Source organism: Macrobrachium rosenbergii, chromosome 45 (assembly GCF_040412425.1).
Source record: "Macrobrachium rosenbergii isolate ZJJX-2024 chromosome 45, ASM4041242v1, whole genome shotgun sequence".
Lineage (NCBI taxonomy): Eukaryota > Metazoa > Arthropoda > Malacostraca > Decapoda > Palaemonidae > Macrobrachium > Macrobrachium rosenbergii.
This window is the reverse complement of record NC_089785.1, coordinates 34,967,469-34,990,765: the sequence shown is the minus strand read 5'-3', so window position 1 is coordinate 34,990,765 and position 23,297 is coordinate 34,967,469. Positions and strand designations below refer to the sequence as shown.

Below are 23,297 nucleotides of genomic sequence, written 5' to 3'. Positions count from 1 at the left end.
TGTATTATTGGTCATGTTGGTGTCCTTAAAGAGGAGATTTCAGTCCCCAGTCAAGTTCTTAAGATATAACCTTATTTGGGAATTATACACTCCCTCTCCTCTCCCAAAGAATACTTACAAATGCTCTAGCCACATTCTCAGCACAGGCCTATCTACTTCAATTGTCAGCCTTCACCTTCCTCATAAACCATCCCAGTGACCAACTCATTCAACTCTCAGTATTACAATTAATCCTACAATTATTAGAGATTTTATGGAATATTTTGAGTCAAGTGGAACATGCTTACTTTAACATGTTCTGTAAAACTTCAAAAATATCTTTGCATCGTAGTATACTCTCTTTTGGCCACATGACCTTGTCATCTGTGGTTCATACCTTGAAGACTTCGAAGCCTTTGCAAACTCATCAATGCAAGTTATAGGTCATCATAGCAGGTCCCCAGAAAGGTGACCTATCGTTCTTGTGGCAAAATTTGCTAGATAACATTGAACATGAGTAATTATTGGTACTACATGTTACTCACTTTAAATGACTGTATGTGTTACTAAGGTCCTAATTATTAATATTTATGAGCCCAGTATTGCATGATCCTTGTGAGTTACACAGTACTATTCTTCGTTTTTCTACTGCTGATCATATTTGTATATTTGGGCGCCTGAATTCTCATACCTTGGAACAGCTCTGCAGGTGACGAATACCCCATTCCTCTCTGCTCTGAACCCCTCAGTTGAAAGATGACTGCTGTTGGCTGGGACCCAAGAACCACCTGAAAGTCTTGTTGTAGGGGCGTTCTTCTCTTACACAATTGGAGCAGGATGATAAGAACAAATTTAGAGGTTACTAAATAAAACTCTGACTTTCCTTAACATAGTTTATTATCTTAATATTACTGTGGTCTATGACCTTCAACCTTAACTCAACCTATACCTAACTTAGCCTAACGTAATACTGTAGCTCATCAAAACTTAACCTGTATTGAATCTTAATACAGTACTACAGAAAAAAACAGCAAAATACTTCAACTGCGTACAGTATCAACCAAACAGTGTACAATATATACAAAAGATATTAGAATAATAGTCTGGTGCAAATTATTAACCTTAATATGCAAACTTGAAAGATAAATTTTTATCGAGTCTACTTGGAATTTTCTAGCATTGAGTTAGTATACAACTTGGAGGAAAGATTAGGGTGGAGGCGATGCCCCGCGGAAAAGGTGAAGTCAGGTTGACAGCTGGGCAGCCATATTGGTCGTGGCAAGAAGCTCTGGGACACTCACGGGAGTAAACCAAGAGTGACCGACCTTCCTTGTCAGTCAGATCCATATTATCATTCGAGGCAGAAGTGTGGAGTTTTTTTATAGCTAATTTTTACAGAATGCCAAGCTCTTGTTCAGCATTTGGTTGCACAGCAAGATACAACAAGTTACAAGATCCTACTCGGACATTTCATCGGTAAGTGAATTTCAAATTATGCATTTCTAATTTCCATAATTTACTCATAGAATTAGTGTACAATAACGTCTAGTAAACCTTGGTGTATACAGCTTTTTAAAAAATCCAGGTGGATATGTTCATGACCCTATAAATGTGTACAATCATCTCCCCTACATTTTCTTATTTAGTACCTTTACAGACAATTCATTGGTTTTGTTGTAGCATGACAGAACTTTTTCAAGCCAGGTAAAAATAGCTAAGAATATTTAACTTAATAATAATAATAATAATTGATGTCGAAAATAGAAGTTTCAGAAGTAAGGGTTAGTGTGTGCGTTTAAATCATTGGACGGTTATTGTAAGTTGTTTTTACTTGTAGTTGACTAGGGGAATCGTCCAGCTTTTAATCCTAAAACCCATGTGGACTAATCCTATGGTCAGTATAAGCAGCTCAGAATTTTTTGACCGAGATTAGCAGATGCCATAAAATTTGCCCAGGTGATTACTGTTTTGGTTTAAGCTCTGTTGACGTGTTGGCTTTGTATTCAACAGAACTCTTCAGAATTTTATATTTTGTAAGCCACCCGCTTTGTCGTCTTCCTGCTGAGTTTTGATTAAAATAAAACGGAGATACTGAAGAAATTCGTTTTTCTTTCTTTCTTGAATTCTTTTTAGTTTCAACGAAATGAAAAGAGAAAATATGTATACATACATACATACACACATGTATATATATATATATGTATATATATACATACATATATATATATATATATATATATATATATATATATATATATATATATATATATATATATATATACATACACATATATATATATATATATATATATATGTATATATATACATATATATATATATATATATATATATATATATATATATATATATATATGTGTGTGTGTGTGTGTGTGCATGCCTGTAACTACTTGATATACATATCAATCAAGTTGCAAAGATTAAATAAAAATAAGCAACTGCTTTTACACATGGTGAGCAATAGAATTATAATTTGCTCACTCCACAACCCACTAGACCTATTTTACCATCTTTATCCTAATTTATATATATATATATATATATATATATACAGTGAATATATATCGCTACTATCATGTTCAACGGTTCAACTATCACGGATTCACGACTCCATGGATTTTTTCCATTACGTATGTATATTATAAGAGAAAATATATAGCGGATTTTCCGGAAATTTCAAAAATAGTCGCGATATATGAAGAACCAAATATTTCATTAATTCCATTAATAATTATTAATATCTGCTAGTACTGTTGGTTCATTGCATTATGACATATAATTCAGTACAAAATGAAGTTAAACAAAAAGATGCTTCACTGCATCGCGGATTTTTCAGAAATATTCATCGAAAAATTAAAATGAAAAAGTACCACCATATCGGCAGCCATATTTGGAAAACAGCGATGTTTCATCATGTTACGTGAGAAGAACGACTTGCGAGACCGACGCGCAAGGACTGGAAGCTTCAGATATACCCACAGGCACTCGGACAAGGCATGTGAGTGGTACATAAGAGAATATCTTATCACTGTTGAAGTTTCATCTTAAATCACTGTAAAAATAATTAAAATCCGAATTTCATACGTAAGCAACTCAAGGATACTGTATACAGTCTCGTCCCAAGCTACTGTGCTGTACAGTACACACCATCTCTCTCTCTCTCTCTCTCTCTCTCTCTCTCTCTCTCTCTCTCTCTCTCTCTCTCTCTCTCTCTCTCTCAATGAAATATGAATTACTGTATCATAAACTTTTATGTACAGAATTCAGTCAGCTGATTCTCAAAACGTAAACATTACAAATATGGGACGATCTTTTTTTTTATGCATATTACTGTGATAGGAGATCAAAATACTAATACAGGCACTCGGACAAGGCACGTGAGTGGTACATAAGAGAATATCTTATCACTGTTGATGTTTCATCTTAAATCACTGTAAAAATAATTAAAATCCGAATTTCATACATAAGCAACTCAAGGACACTGTATACTCTCTCATCACCAGCTTGTCAAGACTTAGTCAAGACTTAGTCTCGTCCCCCAAGCTACTGTGCTGTACAGTACACACCATTTCTCTCTCTCTCTCTCTCTCTCTCTCTCTCTCTCTCTCTCTCTCTCTCTCTCTCTCAATGAAATATGAATTACTGTATCATAATCTTTTATGTACAGAATTAAAAATAATTTCATTGATAAATTTGTTTCTTTTGGCAACTAAAAATTATTTTCCTAATTCTTTCGTTAGTAGTGAGCAGCTTCAGTCAGCTGATTCTCAGAACGTAAACATTACAAATATGGGACGATCTTTTTTTTTATGCATATTACTGTGATAGGAGATCAAAATAGTAATACAGTGTTTAAGTGCATAGGAAGTGTTTATAACAGTGTGGGAAAGGCTATACAGTAAAGCCTTTAAATATATACCATGTATATACAGTATATGCCTCCCTAGGAGGGGCCAATGCTACTGCTGAATTTCACTTATCGCTGGGGGTTCTGGCCCCATTATCCGCGATAGACGAGGATCACTGTATATGTATATATATATATATATATATATATATATATATATATATATATATATATATATATATATATATATATATATATGTGTATATGTGTGTGTGTGTGTGTGTGTGTTTTAAACTTATTATTAGGTTTTTATGTTTTATCAGGAATATCTTTTAACTGGTTGTATCTCTTTTTACAGTTTTCCAAAAGATGAGGCTCTGAAGCAGGAGTGGGTTCGGAGGATGAGACGAAAGAAAACTTCACCCCAACGAAATATTCATTGATATGCTCAAAACATTTCCGTGAAGAAGACATAGATCGGACATCTCAGTCAGTGGTTCGGATTCAAATGGTGCTGTTCCTCGTATCTTTAAAGCATTTCAAGCATCTCCAGGAAAATCATCCTCCAAAGAGAAAGGCGTCAACGAATCGTACTGTCACTGACAATTGTAATGATTCATCTGTATCAGTTGATGTGCTTCCTTTGCAACTTTCCCCTAATGTTCTGACAGAAGTGGAATCATTGAGAAAGGAAAACGAAACATTAAAACGTAAGCTTGATAACAGTGAGAGTGAACTTATTGCTTCAAAAAAGAAAATCAAAGTGCTTCAACAATCGAAGTGGCGTCTGGCAAAAAGAAATGCTGATTTAGTTCTATCAGAGCTTGAGAAAAAAAGGTTCATGAGTGAAGATAGCATAAATCTACTATTTTTTGATAGCAGGATTAGGGGCAAGCGAAAAGGGAAATCTAGTCCAACAGTGCTTGACTAAGCTCCATTCAGTTGGAGTTACAGTTATATCTTTAACTTGCGATGGAGCATCCTCAAATTTGTATATGATTAAATACCTTGGTTGCACTTTTGAAAGTGATACCGTTGAATCTGCCTTTCCTCATCCTGTGACAAAGAAACCTGTCTGCATATTCTTAGACCCATGTCATATGCTTAAGCTTGTGCGCAATTGCTTTGGAGATAAGAAAACTTTAATTGATAAAGACAGTCATTTTGTGAAATGGAAATACATTGAATTGCTGCACGACCTCCAAGAAAAGGAAGAACTTCATTTAGCCAACAAACTACGGGCTGCACATATTGCGTGGATCAGGAAAAAATGAATGTTAAGTTAGCAGCACAATTGCTTAGTGAATCGGTTGGAACCTCTTTGAGATATTGTCTCGATGAAAATATAGGTGAATTTAGTGGTTGTGAAGCGACTATTGACTTTATTGTGCTCTTTAATAACCTTTTTGACCTAATGAACTCTAGAAATTTGAAATCTAGGGGCTACAAATGTCCAGTTCAGAAGAGAAATATTGACCAAATCACGGATTTTCTTGTAATAGCTGAAACGTATATTAGATCATTAAAATTTAGTGATGGCCAAGATATAATAAACACAAAAAGAAAAACTGGATTTCTTGGTTTTCTTTTGTATAAGAAGTCTCCAAATTATATATGAAAGATATATTTTGGCTTTTGAGGCACCATTGACATTTCTGTTGACTTACAAATTAAGTCAAGACCATATTGAGCTTTTTTGGACAAATAAGGAGTATGGGGAGCTAACAACAATCCCACGGTTAGACAATTCTCAGCTGCCTATAAAAAGCTACTTGTGCATAACGACATAATGGATGTTGTTAAAGGCAACTGTTTACCATTAAAACTGTGCCAATATTAACAGTTGCAAGTACATATGGAAATAATGCATCTATAAGAGATATAAATATGTCTCTTTTGAGAAATAAAGTTTTAGATGACTGTGATACGGATGAGACAAACAACGGTGATGATGAATATGTTTACATTCGAAGCAATAGCCATTTGACAAAATGTGCAAACCACATTGTTGTATATATTATGGGTTTGTGGCATTTTCTTTGAAAAAGGGTTTACATTGTGAAATATGCATTGATGATTAACCATGTCGAATGGCAGTGATCGCCATTCTCTTATTAAACTGAAAACCAAAGGAAAATTGATAAACCCATCAGATGATGTAATAGACATATGTATAATTTGTGAGAAGAAACTAAGAGAAATGATGTCCTGTACAAAATCTTTAGTAAAAACAGATTTTCATAAGTTAGTCACATCAGTTTTAGCAGTCTATAAAGACAAAGAAATCTTTACTAACTTTGGGTATCATATGTACGATACTGATCCTTTGGACAATCATATACATTTATTAACAAAAGCAATTGCTGAAAATATTTGATTGTAAGGTACCATTACATTGAAAACGACTAACTGCTAAGCTGCAAACTCAAGTTTCAGTGAAGAGTAGACAATCATACACAAAACTTATCCAGTTTAGCGGCCAATGATTTAATGTGAATTGCATGTTTTTTCTTTCTTTCTTTTTCATGAGTAAAATGATTGTGCTTTGATTTCTTATGTTTTACCAGCACTATTGTAAATATTTCCTTAATAAACAACAGTAAATACTGACGTATTTAGTGAAGAGTTTGAGTTACCCAAAGTGTCCCACTCCTGCTTCTTGCCACGACTGGGCGTGGCCGAGTACCTGTCAAGCTGGCTTCACCCAGGAGTACGGCTTAATCCCCTCACCCCGTCTCCAGGCCAATATTCTACCTCTATGGTATACAACTTCACTGTCAACCTGATTCACACTCTGATTTATCTCACAATGTTTTTAATTTCCTTGTAATATTTCTACAGTCTTCACTTGAAAATGTTTTGCTAAAAGCATACTAGACTGGAATGATCAGGTTCAAGACCTGTAATCACATTCTTGCAGGAAAAACAATAGCGCAAGAGACACAGGTAAAAGCACACTTCAAACTTGCTCAGAGCACTGTTGAGTAAATGAAGCAATTAGTAGCAGATGTAATGTCTAGGAAGTTAGATTCTTGTCTTTGGAATGACATTAAATCCCTAAATCCCAGTACTAGGATACTAACAGATTAGAGGCCATTGGAGATGAGGCTCTTGCAAGAATGTTTGACAATCATTTGTTCCGACACAATATACAAACCCTCAGTCCTTTACATTAGGAGATACTTTCAGGCGTAGGCTGGAAACGGCCGTTAAACTCTTGAACAAGGTGGTTAGGCAGTAACTACCTCCAGGTAGGCGGGGATACCCGCCTGCCCGGATGTAAACATTCCAGTTTGCTTTCGGCCGTCAGCCGTTGCTGACGTATTTTTCGTTCTCTCTGCTGACTGTCGTTAAGCTCTTACGGTGGGATCTTTCTGTATTTTTGTTTATATATTGCGTGTGTTTGATATTTGGTAATACAAACCCACGATTTGTGATAACCTTGTGTAAGCCGTCGTTCCCTGCCTGTGTCTTGGGTTTGACGGCCAAGGGCATAGCTGGAGTAGCGTAGCCAAGTGGTAATGCTTCTCTCCAGCGGCCCTTTTCGTAATACTGGAGGCGCCCCTGTACTTTCGGGATTAGTTTGGGACGCTTTTTCTTCACTTCCCCTACATCCATCGGGACGTAAGATTAGTCCCCTCTTGGGCTTCCGCCTCCGTGTGTAAGGGGCATCACTAATTTCTTTCTTCTTATGCTGAGTGTTTCTCGCCGCCTGCGCTTAGAGATTTGCGGGCTGAGTGGGAGGTTACGGGCGTCGTCGATAAGTTCCGCTTCCACGGTGCCCTTGGAGGCCTCCCCTCTGTCCTTTTTTCTCTTCCCATAGGTTCTTCCTTCTCTCTCCTTCGCCCTCTTCGCTCGCTCGTCGGGTGAAGACACGGGGGAGGGGGGAGGGAGCGAGCAACCTCGTCTAGAGTACCTCCTAACGCTGCGTAGGGCTGTTCCCCTTGTAGCGGGAGGAGCCTCCCTCTACTAATCATATTTGTTTTTTCTTTCAGGTTGACAGTGAGCATTGCAGAGACAGCAGTAGTTGGCTGGATATCATATATCAAGAATATCTTGCATGAAGCAGTCCCGACTTTCATTCAGTGTTGCTTCGGGATCGACCACAATACCTGATTAGATGACATATTACCACGTCGGGATCGCTCTGACTCTGTTCCCGCCGATGTAGTTCGATCGCTGTCATTGCTGGTTTTCATGTATGCTGTTGCAATGCTTCCTGCGTATCTGTGGTCTATCTGCTCCTGCTGTGCCCTATGTTTTGCTCGTGTCAACTCTACGACAGTCTCGGGGCTGCTCTCCTGGTCTCCTGCCGCAGCCGCCCTGATCGCTCCTGTCGATGCTGGTGACTTTCAATGACACTCTGTCTGTTGCATTAGCTCCTGCCTTCCGAACAGCTAACGTAGCTCCTGCATCGAATGTCCTGATCATGCCCGCTTCTTCTCCTAGTGGTCGTGCCCGGGGCCACTTCCGTTGTGTTCCTGCCTGCTGCCATCCTGTAGAAGACGTGGGCGTGAAGGGAAGGAAGTCGCCTTGTGGAAGTGACGTTCCTGGTCGTTGCATAGCTCCTGCTCTCCGAACCTTTGCCGTAGCTCCTGCATCGGCTGTCCTGATCATTCCTGCTGCTTCTGGCGGTCGTGCCTGGGTCCGCTTCCGTGCGTTCCTGCCAGCTGCCCCAGAGGTTACGATGTCCGCCATCCTGTGGAAGATGTCGGCGTGAAGATTTAGGAAGTGGTCCTGTTGAGGTGATGTTCCTGGCTGTTGCAGTAGCTCCTGCCCTCCGAACTGCTGCCGTAGCTCCTGCATCGGCTGTCCTGATCATGCTTCTCCGGGTGGTGGTGTCCTGGCTGCGTCCGTTGTGTTCCTGCCGGACTACCCTGGAGGTTACGATGTTTCGTGTCGACCATCCTGTAGAAGATGTGGGAGTGGAGATGAAGGAAGCTGTCCTGTGGAAGTAGCCGCCGTCTTCTTCATCTTATCTTCGATTTCGTCTTCTGCTGCGTCTTCCCTTCCTCTCCCGAGGTCCTGGAGGTCCCGAATCAGACAGACCTCCATCGGCCGAAGGAAGGATGCTGTTTCTTCCCTTGATGCCCTTGGACATCTAGGGACTTGCCTCCTTCCGAGGAGGCAGTGGGTCTCGTTGGCTCTTCCCGACCTTCGGGTTAGGGAACCGATTCGCATAGCCCTGGGTTTTGTGTTTGGAAGCGGGCGCGCCAGACCTCAGTTTGCGTTCCCGTTCCCAGTCTTAGAGGTTCCGCCTCTAAGATGGGGGCTGCCGGGCACTCGTTCGCGAGCCGCTCGAGTGCTCGAGATTCTATGGAATATCGAGTATCCCGATCTGGTCTGGAGAGATTTTCCTGGGCCCAGTTCGGGAGCAGTGTGAGAGAAAGGGCCGAGGCACCCAGGTGTCTTGGTTCCTCTTCCTGCCAGCACCGCAAGCGCTCCCCGAGTGTTTGCCAGTGCTCGGTTATGTTCCCAGCCTGGTGTCTCGATCCTCTCGGTTCGAACACCAGGAGAAGCAAGGAAGAGATTCACTTTGGGAGTCCTGCGGGACTTCTAAGGGACTGACTCTCTTCCGGAAGACAAGTTGGCGATTCGCATTTTCCTGTGGGATCTTGCGTTTGGGGTCATGACTGCAGCGGCCTCTCGAGGCCATTCCTCGTTGCCAGTCTTGGAAGTCTGCATCTAAGACTGGTTCTGTGCTTGGCTCTTTTAATCTATTAGGTAACAAAGCAGCCGCTCCCAATTTTCGGAAGTCTCGTGGGTAGCTGAATTCTATGAATCACGAGCGCTCTCCTTCGAGAGGCATAGGGACGACAAGAAAGTGCCGAGACACCCAGGTGTTTGGTTGCCGAGACACTCAGGTGTCTGGTTGCCGGGACGCCCAGGTAGACACCCAGGTGTCTGGTTGCCGAGACACCCAGGTGTCTGGTTGCCGAGACACCCAGGTGTCTGGTTGCCGGGACGCCCAGGTAGACACCCAGGTGTCTGGTTGCCGGGACGCCCATGTGTCTGGTTGCCGAGACACCCAGGTGTCTGGTCGCCGGGACACCCAGGTGTCGGTGTACCGCGACGCCAGGTGTCTCGATTCTGCCCGCCAGCTGCTTCGGTTGCTCGGCGGGCTTCGTTCTTGTGTCTCGAACTTTAGGGTTCGAGCATGCAAGATAGCAGACACAGAATTCCCCTATGAACCTTCTTCTCGAGGGGCCTCAGCCTCGGCCTCGAAGGAGTTTAGAGTTCGGGAAACTAGCAATTGTTCACAGCAGACGAGTCTGGCCTGCCCAGTTATGAGTCTGGCTCTGGCTCGGCTCGACTTGGCTTGCCAGACTGGCTCGGCTCGACTCGACTCGGCTTGCCAGACTGGCTCGGCTCGACTTGATTCGGCTTGCCAGACTGGCTTGGCTCATTTTGGCTCGCCCTGTCTCGCCTGCCTCCCAGTCTGCGCGTGATACCGACCAGCTGGATCGCGGCGTTCTCGTGATCAGCTCGGCTCGGCTCGGCCCTACTCGGTTTTTTCCGATTCGGGTTCTCGTCTATGCTCGAGTGAACTTTTTGCTCTTCCCAGGAAAGCACTTTGCCACGGCATAGGTGCTCTTCTTTCCCCGTGTGGCAGTAATCTCCTTTGGTTGATTATTGCTCACGGTCCGCCTCTCCTGCTTATCATTCTGGCAGGACAGGTAGGGCTACTCTTTTCTCCTCACCTGTTCTCTTCTCCTTTCGGTTGTTCCGAGAGGTGCGAGACGGCCAGAGAGAGCTCCAACGAAATTTTCTTCCGGAGTTCGGCTGCCTGGCGTGCTTTGGGTATCGGTTCCCCGATTCTCTCGTATTATAACCAGGTAGCGGAGAAGGGTTTCATGGGATCTGTCAAGGTCTCCCTCCAAGGGGAGAAGTACAGGGGTTTCACGCATCGGAACAGCGAGGGTCTTCCTCTTCAAGTACGATCGCCCCCGTGTTCTCGGGAAACTTCGCACTGATTCGTCAGCGCGAGGATCCCTGGGACAGGACCGCGGCTCCCCCAATGAATAACCTTCATCACTTGCAACCCTTGCAGTTTCCGAGGGGCCGAGGATGTCAGGGACCGCCGCGGTCCTGTCTTCCGAGAAGCGTTCTCGACCTGATGGATTCTTTTCTTCGATGGAGTTAATTCAGGTCGAAACACCAAACTTCCACCCCTGCCTCGGCAGAATATGAATTCTTCTTGCTTCGGAGGGTCTTGCTGACCACAGTTTTTTGGGCAATTCTGGTGCTAAGAAGAAGGACTTTGTCCCAATTCGGATCTCCAGTTTCGTAAGTCCCGAGTTGGCTCGACCCTTGGGAACGAACCTTTACTTGGTTCTGCCTTTCTCTTTCAGAGATTTGCCAGATACCCCGGTAATCAAGGTTCCCACCAGGGCACTGCCTTGTCCTTTGGGCAATGGCCAAGAATTTTGGGTCTTAGTCATTTCAACTCGACCTTGGGTTCAAGCCAGCCCACCTCAACTCCTTAGCTAAGAAGTCCTAGGCTTCAGAAGAAGATTGCAACTGCTGATGCCTGGACAAAATGATGCTTATCAAGTCTCTGGAGCTGGCAGCAACATTGCCGAGACCTGGGAATGGATTCCTTCAGGAGAAGTATCTATTTCCCTTAGGTCTCGGCAATTCTTTCCATCGATCTCTCATCCCACCACCTCTCCCGTGCTCCCGATTCGGGAAATGCCAGCCGGCTAGAGCTAATTGTCTCGGTTCCCTGTCATCTTGCAGAAGCTTCCCCATGGTGGAAAATGGAAGTCTGCTTCCTTTTCCCCGTTCTTTCCTCTTCGAGGTATGAGGAAAGAGTTAGGCTAATGCTTGATTATAGGAACCTTCGAATATGCCTTCATATTTCCCTCAAATCTTGTGTCTACTCACAGATTCACAGGTTGAGGAATAGGCGCACACTGGTAAAGACCTTGTCTTGAATTTGTGCGACCGAGATGATTAGTACCTTCCCGTCACCGTCCTGGGCTCAGGGCAGCCTTTTGGCCGTCCGAGAATCCAGGATGGGTTTTGCAGCACTCACTGGTTTCATTGAACAATAAAACCACAGTAGTGACTTTTGTCGACAAACAGGAGGCAATCGTTTTTTCACCGTTTTATCTCGACATTTGAAGGTACTCAGTGTTGTTCTATTGCACACTCGACAGCTCAATTAACCAGATGCATCCCTGATGGGGATGTATTGGTAGGCAAGCCTGGCCTCGGGTTTGAGTGATCGGGACAGAACATGCTGCTCACTCTTTCTTCACGAAGACTCATACAGAGACTGCTGGACTGAGAAATCCCTACCGTCCTTCTGTTGCCTCCCTGCACACAAGTCAGTAGTGTTTTCTCGCTCCCTCATACCAGACCAGGGGCCGCTCTGTTGAGGCATGCTGTCTTTTTGGTGAAAACTTTATATCAACGTTTTTTCCCTCCGTATTTGTCCGTTTCGCTAGGGGTTCACAAACATTGCTCACCCCGAGTTACAGACAAATACTTAAAGACTTCCCCTTCTTCCGACCTGATTGCCGAGGCATCGAGAAGAATTCCGCTTGACCCATCCTCCTGTGCAGCTATACAAGAAGCGGTTCTTGAGGCAGTACATCCCTGTGTGTTCAGGACTGGGAGACTTTCCAGCTTTCCTTGCAAGCACAGGCTTTCTCGCTGAGTGGCAACGGATATAGCTGGATATCCCTTGAAGTCCTCTGCAACACTGTCCCAGGGACTGGATCCGTCTTCGCTGGTGGTGTCGTTGTCGGAACTTCTTCCCGGGTCAGAGTCGCTCGTCAAGAGTGGACTTCCTCGTCTTCTCCGCCGAGGGCTGCTTCTCTCCCTTTCAGTTTTGAAGAATGTAGGCCCTTGCGACCTAGTCTACTATCTGAAGTAGCCTTCGTCTCCTTAGTCGAGAGTTAGCTACGGACGAGAAGCTTCTTCAGTCATGCTGTCCCAGGGAATGTTTCCTGGGTGGCATGCGGCTCTCGTTTAGGGTTCCTGTCCGTGCTCTGCACTCGCCCTTCGAGAGTCGTCGGATAGAGATATGCCCTCTTAGGTCCATCTCTCATCTTACCCTGGCCTTGGTGTAGAAGATGGAAGAACAGGGTGGGGATCATCCTTCTCGGATGTCGTAGGTGGACTCCAAATCCATTGGCATCGACTGTCGGGTTCGAGTCCTTCTTGTTTCCCTCCTCCTTGGACTTTGTATCGATGATCCAGATCATTCATTACTCTGTCCTATTGGGAGCTGTGGTACTTTCCGAAAGGTTTGACATTCCTAACCTGGATGTCGTCAACGTTTTCGCCAGTACTGTCTCTCCCAAGGAAGAAGTGTCTAAGGACACATCTTCCTCCTGACTTCGTGAAGCGATCAAGGAGGTACTTGGCAGCTGATGACGACGATACCGGTACCTTTCACCCGAGAGCTCACAAAGTCGATGGCTTGGCCATCCCTCGCATTCGGAAGAATATGTCGGTACCACAGGAGCTGAAGGGGTGTGTGGTCCCAACAGACTACCTTCACCTCCTTCTACCTCCGGGATGTTGCACACAAGTCCTTGGACACTTTTTCCTTGGGTCCTGTGGTGGCTGCTCAACAAGTTGTGTAGCTTATCCAGCTCCCCTAACGGGACAGGATTGCATCTCGCCTATGTTGTACGGCTGTGATGGGGAGAATGGAGGTTGAGTGACTGGCCTCTCTTCTTTCTCCCCATCCTGGCTCTCTTCCCACGGGCAGGAGCGGACATGTCGTTACAAGCTGGACCGGGCGATCGAGGCAGATAAGCACATAACAGGAGCTCCCGTTCTATTTCCGTCCAGGTTAATAGAAGCAACCCCACTCCTTCCTCTTGCAAGGGGGAGGAAGGAGACCATGACTATGAGACAACCCAATGCTTGTATTTGCCTTATTGTCATCCGACGTCAAATTCTTCCCAGCCTACTTTGCATGAACTGGCGTTTCCTCTTTCATGCAAAGGGACCCAGAAGTCTGACAACTGATCCTGCGTTTCTTACAACCCGATCTTTTGTCAGAGGCAGTTTTCCCTTCCTCGCTCTCACGACCAGGAAGGGAAGACAAGGTGGTGAACTCCAGTCAGTTCAGAGAGACTTTCTCAGATTCCTCCCTCCAATCAGTGAGTCTCCTAATGTAAAGGACCGAGGGTTTGTATATTGTGTCGGAACAAATAACAATTTTTAAAGTAAATTGTATTTTTCCTAACTATACAAACCCAAGGTCCTTTACAATTATGCCCACCTCATGCCACCCCTCAATCTGTACCTGGGCCAAAAGGCAAACTGGAATGTTTACATCCGGGCAGGCGGGTATCCCCGCCTACCTGGAGGTAGTTACTGCCTAACCACCTTGTTCAAGAGTTTAACGGCCGTTTCAGCCTACGCCTGAAAGTATCTCCTAATGTAAAGGACCTCGGGTTTGTATAGTTAGGAAAAATACAATTTACTTTAAAAATTGTTATTTTTCATTTGTTTTAGCTTTCATAAATCACCAAGACTCCCAAGGGTACTGATAATTAAGCAGTGTCAATGTCAAAAGAATCATCTGAATGTGGTGGTCTCCCTGCAGAAGCTCTCAAGTTTTTCCACCCAGTATGTTGTGAATGATGACTACATCTAGGCGAGACTATACTCATTTACATATATGTGTCAAAATGTGGTTTAGCCCTTTGGTGATGGTTGAGTCACTATATGGTGAGAACTTAAAGCAGCAGCCAAAAACCTAAAAATTAAGACTGACATCACCATACTTAGGTCAGAAAAGTCAGTTGCACTTGTCCCCTTAATCAAGGACAAATAACACTGTAAATTACAGTAGATGCCACCCCCAACACAAGTCCAAAATTCAGTGCCTCACACAAAATCCCACAGATAGCATCAAGCAGGAGGCTCACTACCTCTTGTTCCTGTGGAAATACAAACCACAGCCTTTTATGTAGGAGTATCGTTCAGCGCGATTTGGGAGATAATCATTGAATTTGGTAACAAGGTAGCCAGTAGGTGGGTATGGTAGGTGAGTGGGGAGTACCCCTCACTTACCTGCCAACTCCAAGCACACTTCCTTCAACTTTCTTGCAGAGTCAAGTTAGTGTTTGGTGCACTGTCTCTCTACTGTCCTTTAGGTTTTGGGTGAGTATTCTGATTTTTGTGCGTTTGCACTGTTTTTTAGGGTTTGTTTCTTTTCTGAATTGCAAAGAAGACAAGCAAGACTAAACATGTTGTGGGGGACATGGACACTTTGTAGGCATTTCATGTCTCCTCTAAGTATTAACCCTTAATTTTTGTTAATCCTGAAGAGGGAAATCTTGCACCCATATTTCTTCCTGCAATGAGTTCATTGGTTGACCTGTCTTTTGGTTGCAGTATGGAAAGACAGGAACCGTTTGTTTGCCTCACAGGGGAAATGGGACACACCTATGCTGGTAATGCTGAATCCAACCAATCCCTTCCCCCCTGCTCCTGCTGTACCTCTCCTACAACCACCTGAGAGGACTGCTCCCTATCAGGTTGGGAGGATGGTGGTTACTCATGGTAGGAGGGGTGCTAAGCCACTTGGGCTGAGAGTTCCCCATGGCCCACTCCTTTTTTGTGCCAGTCACACATTTTGAGGTATCACCAGGCAGTGTAGTCCCCCCAGCTCTAGCTTGGAGGTTATCCAGAAGATTCTGTGAGAGAGAGGCTTTTCTCACGGGATTGTTCAAGAAATATCTTGGAACCCCTCCCTTTCCTCTGCAAATGGTATCAAGGAGAGTAGGCCATCTTCTGTGATTGAGGTCATAGAAGGGCTCTCTACAATCAGAGCTCATGTTTAATAGATCTTGGACTTCCTCGTCTGCCTTCTTCAAGACAAGCTCCTCTCAGTCACTATGGTGAAAGGCTATTGCAGCCTTGAGCCATGCCTTAACATTGAAGGACATAGATCTATCAGTTTCAGTTGACCCATTTATGCATGTAAAGAGCTTCAAGCAGCTTGCCATCCTGAGGGTTTCTGCCTCTGGAGTAGGGTGTGACCTCTGTACTGTACTTTACAGCAATAACTCAGGTGCTATATGAGTGAGAAAGACCTCAGTCTGAGATCTCACTGTCAAGAATGTCCTCTTGTCTTCTTGCTAGTCTTAGCCTCAACAAAGCATGTTGGTGAGTTATATGATTATATTGTGGAACTCCAGAACTCATCAGTTCCTGATGAGAGACATAAGAGTTTTTGTTTCCTCTCTTTGGGACCTTAAAAGGGGATCAGCAGAGGCTTTTTGGGACCTTAAAAGGGGATCAGCAGAGGCTTCTACTGTATGCTTGGTGTAAGCCATAGGTGCTACCTCTTAGGCCAGAGTGCTAGTGGCTCTTGTTAGTACTACTGGTGAACACACAAAGTGGTTATCATGAAATGCCTACATCTCTCTGGCTTTGTGCCAAATCACATACGCTCACAATAGTTCCTGTGAAGTAGATGGTCATACAGTCTAGGCAAAAATTCATGAAGTCAGAAAGCATGGAACTACTGCTGGTCTATCTGAGTAACCTATTGGTAGTACAGGTTACAAGGGCAGGTGTCTGAAGTAACAAACCACCTCTACCCTGTTCTATATAAGGGATGTCACCAACAGGCTAAGGCTTAGGACCTGTGGCTGCTATTCAGGTCTTGTAGCATCCAAGCTTCTTTCAGACAGGCAAACATCATCCCTAAGGTATTTGTAGGGTGTAATCCTGGGGTCAACTGATAAAGTGACTGGCTTCTCTCCATTCTTGCTCATTTATCCTTCTGTGGGGCAGCAGATCATGTAGGTGGCTACTTAGTTGAACACCCAGTCTTAGAACTTCAGCTCTCTCTCTCTCTCTCTCTCTCTCCCTCTCTCTGCTCTTTTACAAAAGGTCGGGGATGAGTTAATCTGAATACATCAGTCATTTAGGCCAGAACTAGTTGCCTTCTGACTCATGTCCAGCCTTCTGACTCATGTCCAACCTGATCCTCCAAGAATTTACTCAACTGCGCAAGACTCCAGACATAGTTACTCAGGCTTTGAGCCCCACTACTTTGGCATATGTATTACAGACTAAATAGGGATTACAGGACTGAAAGCACAGCCTTGGACATGGCATTTCCAAGTGGTTTTCAACTCCCAGTCAGTTAAGAGAGATCAGGTCATTTAAGAGAGATGAAGTCCCACCAAAGGAGTAAGTCTCCTATATGAAAGCAGTGGCTTATATTCCCATAGGAACCAATCACATTTTTGAAGTAATATTCATTTTTCCTAGATATACAAACCATGGCCTTTTACTACTTAAACCTACCTTAGCCACCCCATCTTGACGCTGTGGCTGAAGGAAAAAGTTACTAGTGATGGTAGGTGAGGGGTACCCCCTGCATGCTCCCCCTTAAACAGTTAACCTTGTTCCCAAGTTTCAATGAATGATTCCAACTCTTGCTGAGGAACACTTTTACATGTGTTTGTACCTATGAAAAATACAATTACTTTTAAGAATTTGCAATATTTCTACTTTGTGTAATTCTTTGTGTAATTTCATTAGCCAATTGAAAATTTACTTAAAAACATCCATACCCTACGATGAATGAAATGAACATAGGACAACTTTAGTGTGACTATTGCAATACACTCCCTGAACACCTGAATTAGCCCTTAATCCCACTAGCCCGAACAACTATCAATTACCCGTCCCACTATAGTGGGAATTTTAACAGCCAGCGTTACCAATGCTGCAGGTAAAATCCTGTCACTTGAGCTACCATAACAAACGGTTGGCAATGCTGACACAGGTGTGTGGTGACACGCCCCATTTTCGTCAGTTGCTTTTTGTTCACACTGCTGGAAGGTTGTTTCCTTCTGCAGTGCAAGGTTTTAATCCTACTGCCTGACTTCTCTTTCTATTTTGGACTTCTGGTGAAGACCTGGATTGTATTTAACAGTTTTTCTCCTGGATTTTCTGGATCTCTTTGGCGTGGAACGTCTTTTGGATTTGGATTCGCTGGTTCCCAGTCTCAATTGTTCATCATGGACTTTTTCACCTACTACCGCGCCATTGGCTTAGATGTTGACCTCGACTGCCCCTACGACGGTGGACGCTGGCACTCATCGCTTCTTCTTCCTGCAAGAGACGGATGAGTACCTTGAGGCATGATAGACATTCTGTCAGGCAATAGGAAGGTTAAGTGTGATGTGCAGACTCACTGCGATGAATGTTCTGATTAGAAGGCACAAGAGATGGAGGATTACATTTGTCATCGCAAGTCTTTGGCTAGTAAGGGTGGCAAACGTTGATCCAATTCTTCGTGGACTCAAGTATCTCAGGCTTCTGCTACAGATCAGTTGATGGATTTAGAGAGTTCAGAATTAGTCAAACAGATAGAGGATAAGATTGCAAGTAGCATGAAAAAAAAAATTAAGAGCTAGTCTTTTTTTCAGCATTTCTCAGATAGGGATAGTAGTAGTGTTAGGATTTCTAATCCTTCTTCCTTTTCAGCTCCCCTGCCTGTTCCAGAACCAGCCCTAATGAGTGCTGAGGGTAATGGCAGAACCACAAGCCTCCGAGTGGGTAGGGTCTGCCGGCCCTCTTGGTGCGGAGCAGGCAGTGAAGGACCCCCCCAACCACCTTGTAGTATTGATATATTTAATGTTGATAATGTTAGTCAGGATCAAGATCTATGTGTGATGAAGGAGGATAGGTCTGGGTTAGGTAGTGAGGAGAAGGTATTAAGGGTGCAGAGTCATTCTCCTGGACTAGTTCGTTTTGGGTTCCAGTGGTTTTTGGTGCTCTGGCAAAAGTTTCACCTTCATTGCTTCTTTTCGGTCTGGTTCAGTCTCAAGTCAATGTTTTCAGTTCCGGTGGTGCAAAATCCTTCTGCTCTAGCTCCTAACTCACTTCCGACTGTTTCTGAATCTTCTACTGTAGTTTTCCCCTTCTCTGTGTTTTCTACTCCTCCATCTAGTAAGGCAGATTCTGGGGTGTCCTTTCGGCTTCTAAAAGTAGTTTGCGGGACCTGCAATTGGATGTGGCGGAATATACAGTAAGGCGGATTTGCTGGGTTTTTCAAACGGGTACAGACCTATGGTGTGAGGTTAATTTTTTTAATGGTTTCTCTAACATTAGAGAGAGTGTGACACAGTAGTGTCCAGAATTCATGTCGAATATGTTTCAGAATTATCGAGTGGGGGCGGATTCGGTGTACCTTCAGTCCTTTTAAGAATTCATGTCGGATATGTTTCAGAATTATCGAGTGGGGGTGGATTTGATGTACCTTCTGGCCTTTCAGAATTCATGCCAGATATGTTTCAGAATTATCGAGTGGGGGCGGATTCGGTGTACCTTCTGTCCTTTTGTTCTAAGTTTTCTTCAGGGTTATCTTTTGCTTCATCTCCTGCTCCCACATTCTCTGTTGCTCCTTTTTCAGTCTCCTCTTCGGTCTCTTCTTCTGCTCCGGTCTTTCCTGCAGCTTCCGCATCTTCTGTTTCCCTCCTTCTTCGACTCTTGGCTTTTCCTCTTCTCAGGTAACCTTTTTTCATGTGTCTGCTATTCCTCTGTCTCCCGCCTTTCCTTGCTCAGTACAGTCGGGTTATCTGTCGCTTCATCTCCTGCTTCCACATTCTCTGCTGCTCCTTTTTTTTCAGTCTCCTCTTCAGCCTCTTCTTCTGCTCCGGTCTTTCCTGCGGTTTCCGCATCTTCCTTTTTCCCCTCCTTTGACTTTTGGCTTTCCTCTTCTCAGGTAACTTTTTTATGCATCTGCTATTCCTCAGTCTCCCGCCTTTCCTTCCTCAGTACAGTCTTCTCCGGTAGGAGGAGCTTCCAGACAGGTGAAAACGCAGTTTCAGCAGAATTTGGCTGCAGGAGTTTCATGTTCCATCCCTTTGGGTATGCGCAACCCCTTGCTTCCGCTTCAAGCGGCTGTTCTGGTAGTATCTGGTATTTCACAGGGTTTGCCTGTCACTTCCAGTTCGGGTTTGCACTCCGCGGTTTTGGCAGAGCTTGCGGTACCTTCTTTGAGCGGCCAGCAGCTTTCATCGCCTGCATTTTCCTTGGCAGTAACTCTGAGGGTAGCTTCTACCTCTTTCATTCTCCCTCCTTCTTCATTTTCTTCTGTCCTTCCGCAAGCAGTTTTGTTTGCGCATCCCCCCCTCAGGGTTTAGCAATGTGGGTTTGGCTACTCTCACTTGTCTTCCCCCTGGTAATAATGGGGAATCGGCTCGGGGTTTTCTCGGTTCAGCCTTCTCTTCTTCCCGGTGGGTTCAACAATGTAGATTCAGCTCCGAGCACCCGATTAGGTGTGGGTGCTCAGCATTCTGGTTAGGATGGTCCGTTTGCGGACTCTTCATCGTTGTCCGGGCTTCGTTCAGTTCCTCCTCCTTCGTCGGTCTTAGACCGTTCAGACATTGCGGAACAGGATTCTTATCCGGAGGTGCAGGAGATTCTGGCGGCCGTAGAATGTCCTCTTGCCAGCAGTAACTATTACGGACGCATGCTTGAATATGTTACTTCTTCGTACTCCTGATTTCGTCAATTCAGTCTCTTTTTTTTTTTTTTTTTTTTTTTTTTTTTGAGACCTTTTATGACACTAAGCCAGCTCCTGCCTTTTTTTCGTGTTGGCTGGTTTGGTTCGATTAGATTAAACAGGCTTCAGAGGAGGCGGACGGTCGTTTAACGTTGATAGTGGCTTCTAATAGACAGGACTCTTCTCTGTCTGTGTAAGACGATTTATGCAGTTCGAGGTAACCCTTCAGCAGGTGTCAGGTTGCCATTCAACGAATTGGCTGAGGCAATCCTGTCTAGGTCTCAGGCGTCGTCTCAGCTCGTAGGGACTTCTCTTAGGGAAGCAGGTGCTTAGAGGATGTGTTACGCAATCAGACTGTGGCTCTTGCGCATTCTCTCTCGGATCTGTGGCTGCTTGCAGCCTTATAAATTTATCTCGAGGGGTCTGGCTCACCTCACCAGGTGAATGCTTTGGCTTCGTCTACGACGTTTGGAGTAAGAAAGTTGAAATTTCTATCTTGGTCATCTTCCCCCTCAGTATCCGGACGTTCATAAGAGGGATTGCTTAGAACACCTTAGCCTTAGCAAATTCCTTGTTCAAGGATGATGACGTAGCCAGTATGACGAACATTGTTGCCTTTAATTCATGTCTCCTGTGTCAGTAATTATGCAAAGTCGAGGGAATTCTTATGGACTCTTAACCTATTTAGGTAGGAGGATTCCCTCTCTTCCTTGAGGGTTTTCCCAACCCTAGAGAGGATCCAGTAGGTCCTTCAGCAGGTAGAAGGGTTCCTGTTCAACAGGGAATGGATGGTAACAGCTTGGAGAAGACTCATAGGGAGAATGTCTCTCTCTCTCTCTCTTTAATTCCAGGGTCCTGTTTCTGGGTGCACTCTCTTCAGGTATGTCTCAGGAATTGCTGGGACTTCCGCAACGAGAACACAGTTCTAGTCGGGAGCAGTTCTTGCTTGTTGGATCGTCTGTGGTAGTCAGAGAAGTGCATCTGACACTAGGAAGGTCTATCGACTCCCCTCTTCCTGACGTTCATCTGTACACAGATGCCTCAGATCTGAATAGCCACATGGGAGGTTCATCGTACTCCTCCATACATGAGAGGTTCTGAAGAACCACATGGGAGGTCGACGGACTGAGACAGTACAGACCTGACGGGCGATCAAAGTACTCTCCAGCATGTCTCGTCACCAAAAGCAATGATTGATAAGGTGAGCTGCCATCCCCGCTGTTGTGAAAGGGGGTGTGCCACAGACTTAGATGGTTCTCCCAGAAGGACAGCGGCGCTGCACTCTGCCTCATTCTCCTCCATACTGAGAGGTTCTGAGGAGCCACATGGGAGGTTGACGGACCAAGAGTACTGACCTGACTGTCGATCAAAGTACTCTCCAACATTCTCTTCACTGAAAGCATTGACTGATATGGTGAGTGTATGACTAAACGGATATCTTATGCAGAGCAGATTGGTGAGCTACCATCTCTGCAGTTGTCGAAGGGGCGTGCAATAGAATTGATCACTCCTCCTCTAAATGTTGTTAATCGGGCTAATTCAGGTGTTCAGGGAGTGTAATACTTAGCTGAACACCTGAATGATTCCCACCCTCCTTTCCCCACACCAACTTTGACCTTGAATAAAGCAATTGATGAAAATGGGGCGTGTTGGCACACACCTGTGTCAGCATTGCCAACCGTTTGTTATGGTAGCTCAAGTTATAGAGGGATGAATAAACTTGTTTTTATTTAGCATTTCCCAACGTTTTGAGAGAGAGAGAGAGAGAGAGAGAGAGTGTAATTGTCGTATGTGAGTGCTTCGGTTGTTGGAAGAGGGATGAGGTCGTTAGTTTGTTTACGGCGCTGTCTGTCTGTGGAATATGTGTGAGGATTTTTCGGTTTTGAAGGAGTTTTTTTTAGTCTTGAGCTGAGTTCTGTGCAAGGCGGATATTGGTGGTAGATTGTTGTATGTTCCGTGAGTCGAGTGTTTTCTGTTGGATGTTATTGTTGTCTGTGCATGTGTCTCTTTCTTTTGCTGGTTTTTTTGGTTGGAAGTCTGTTTTCCGGGTTTGTTTGTGTAATTTTGTCTACTGTGTTGGCGACCGTGGACATCCTCAACCATCTCCCAGCAACCAAGGATCATAGTGAGTATTGTATGTGGTTATATGTTCAGTGTATCTGTGTTGTGTATTTTTTTTTGTGTTTTAAAATCCCGCCACATAATATTTGGCGCCCAACGTGGGGCAGCTGGTATTTCAGCTGCAATTGAGGTTGGTGGCTGGTAGTGTGACTGAAGAGAAGGATGGAAGAGGAACTAGTGAGGTTGCGAGAGGAGAATACGTGGTTGAGGGGTGAGAATGAGAGATTGAGGAGTCAGTTGGAGGAGATGGGGGGAATGCTAAGAAGTGCAAAAGAAGAAATGAAAGGGGAGATGAAAGAGTCAGAAGAGAGAATGGAAGAGAGGGTGGATAAAACGTTGGAGGGAATGATGAAAAGTGTGGAAGAAATGATGAAAGGTATGTTCAAGGGTGTTTTTGGAGAAGGGGCTGTTGGAGGCAGGTTCTCTGGAACGTGTGAAGGGGCAAGAGAGAAAGAAAAGGAGGAAGAAGTGAATGGAAGCGTGAGTGATGAAAGTGATATGGGAATAGGAAGTAAGAAACGAGGGAATGAGAGGCAGGGTAAGGAAAAGGGGAATGAAAAGCAAGGGAAGGAACAGAGGAAAGTAAGGATAAGTCAGGGGAAGAAAAAGGGAAGAAGGGAAAGGAAAGGAAACTGGTAAGAAGGGTAAGGAAGTGGGAAAGGCAGGAAAGAAGGGAGAGGGTGAAGGCAGTAGTGATAGTGAGGTGGATGGAGGTGAGTGGATAAAAGTGGGAAAAAGAGGGGAAGAAGAGTGTAATGAGTAAGATGAATGTAAGTGCAGAAGTGGACTCTTTGTATTCGGAAGAGGGTATGAAAGGACAGAGCGAAA

At 44.3% G+C, this 23,297-nt stretch overlaps 1 protein-coding gene across 1 annotated transcript in view; it reads left to right on the top strand.

Moving 5' to 3' along the window:
• The window catches only part of LOC136829921 (zinc finger protein 721-like), a 119,470-nt gene that overhangs the window by 2,593 nt on the left and 93,580 nt on the right, over positions 1-23,297 (top strand). The window lies entirely within an intron of this gene.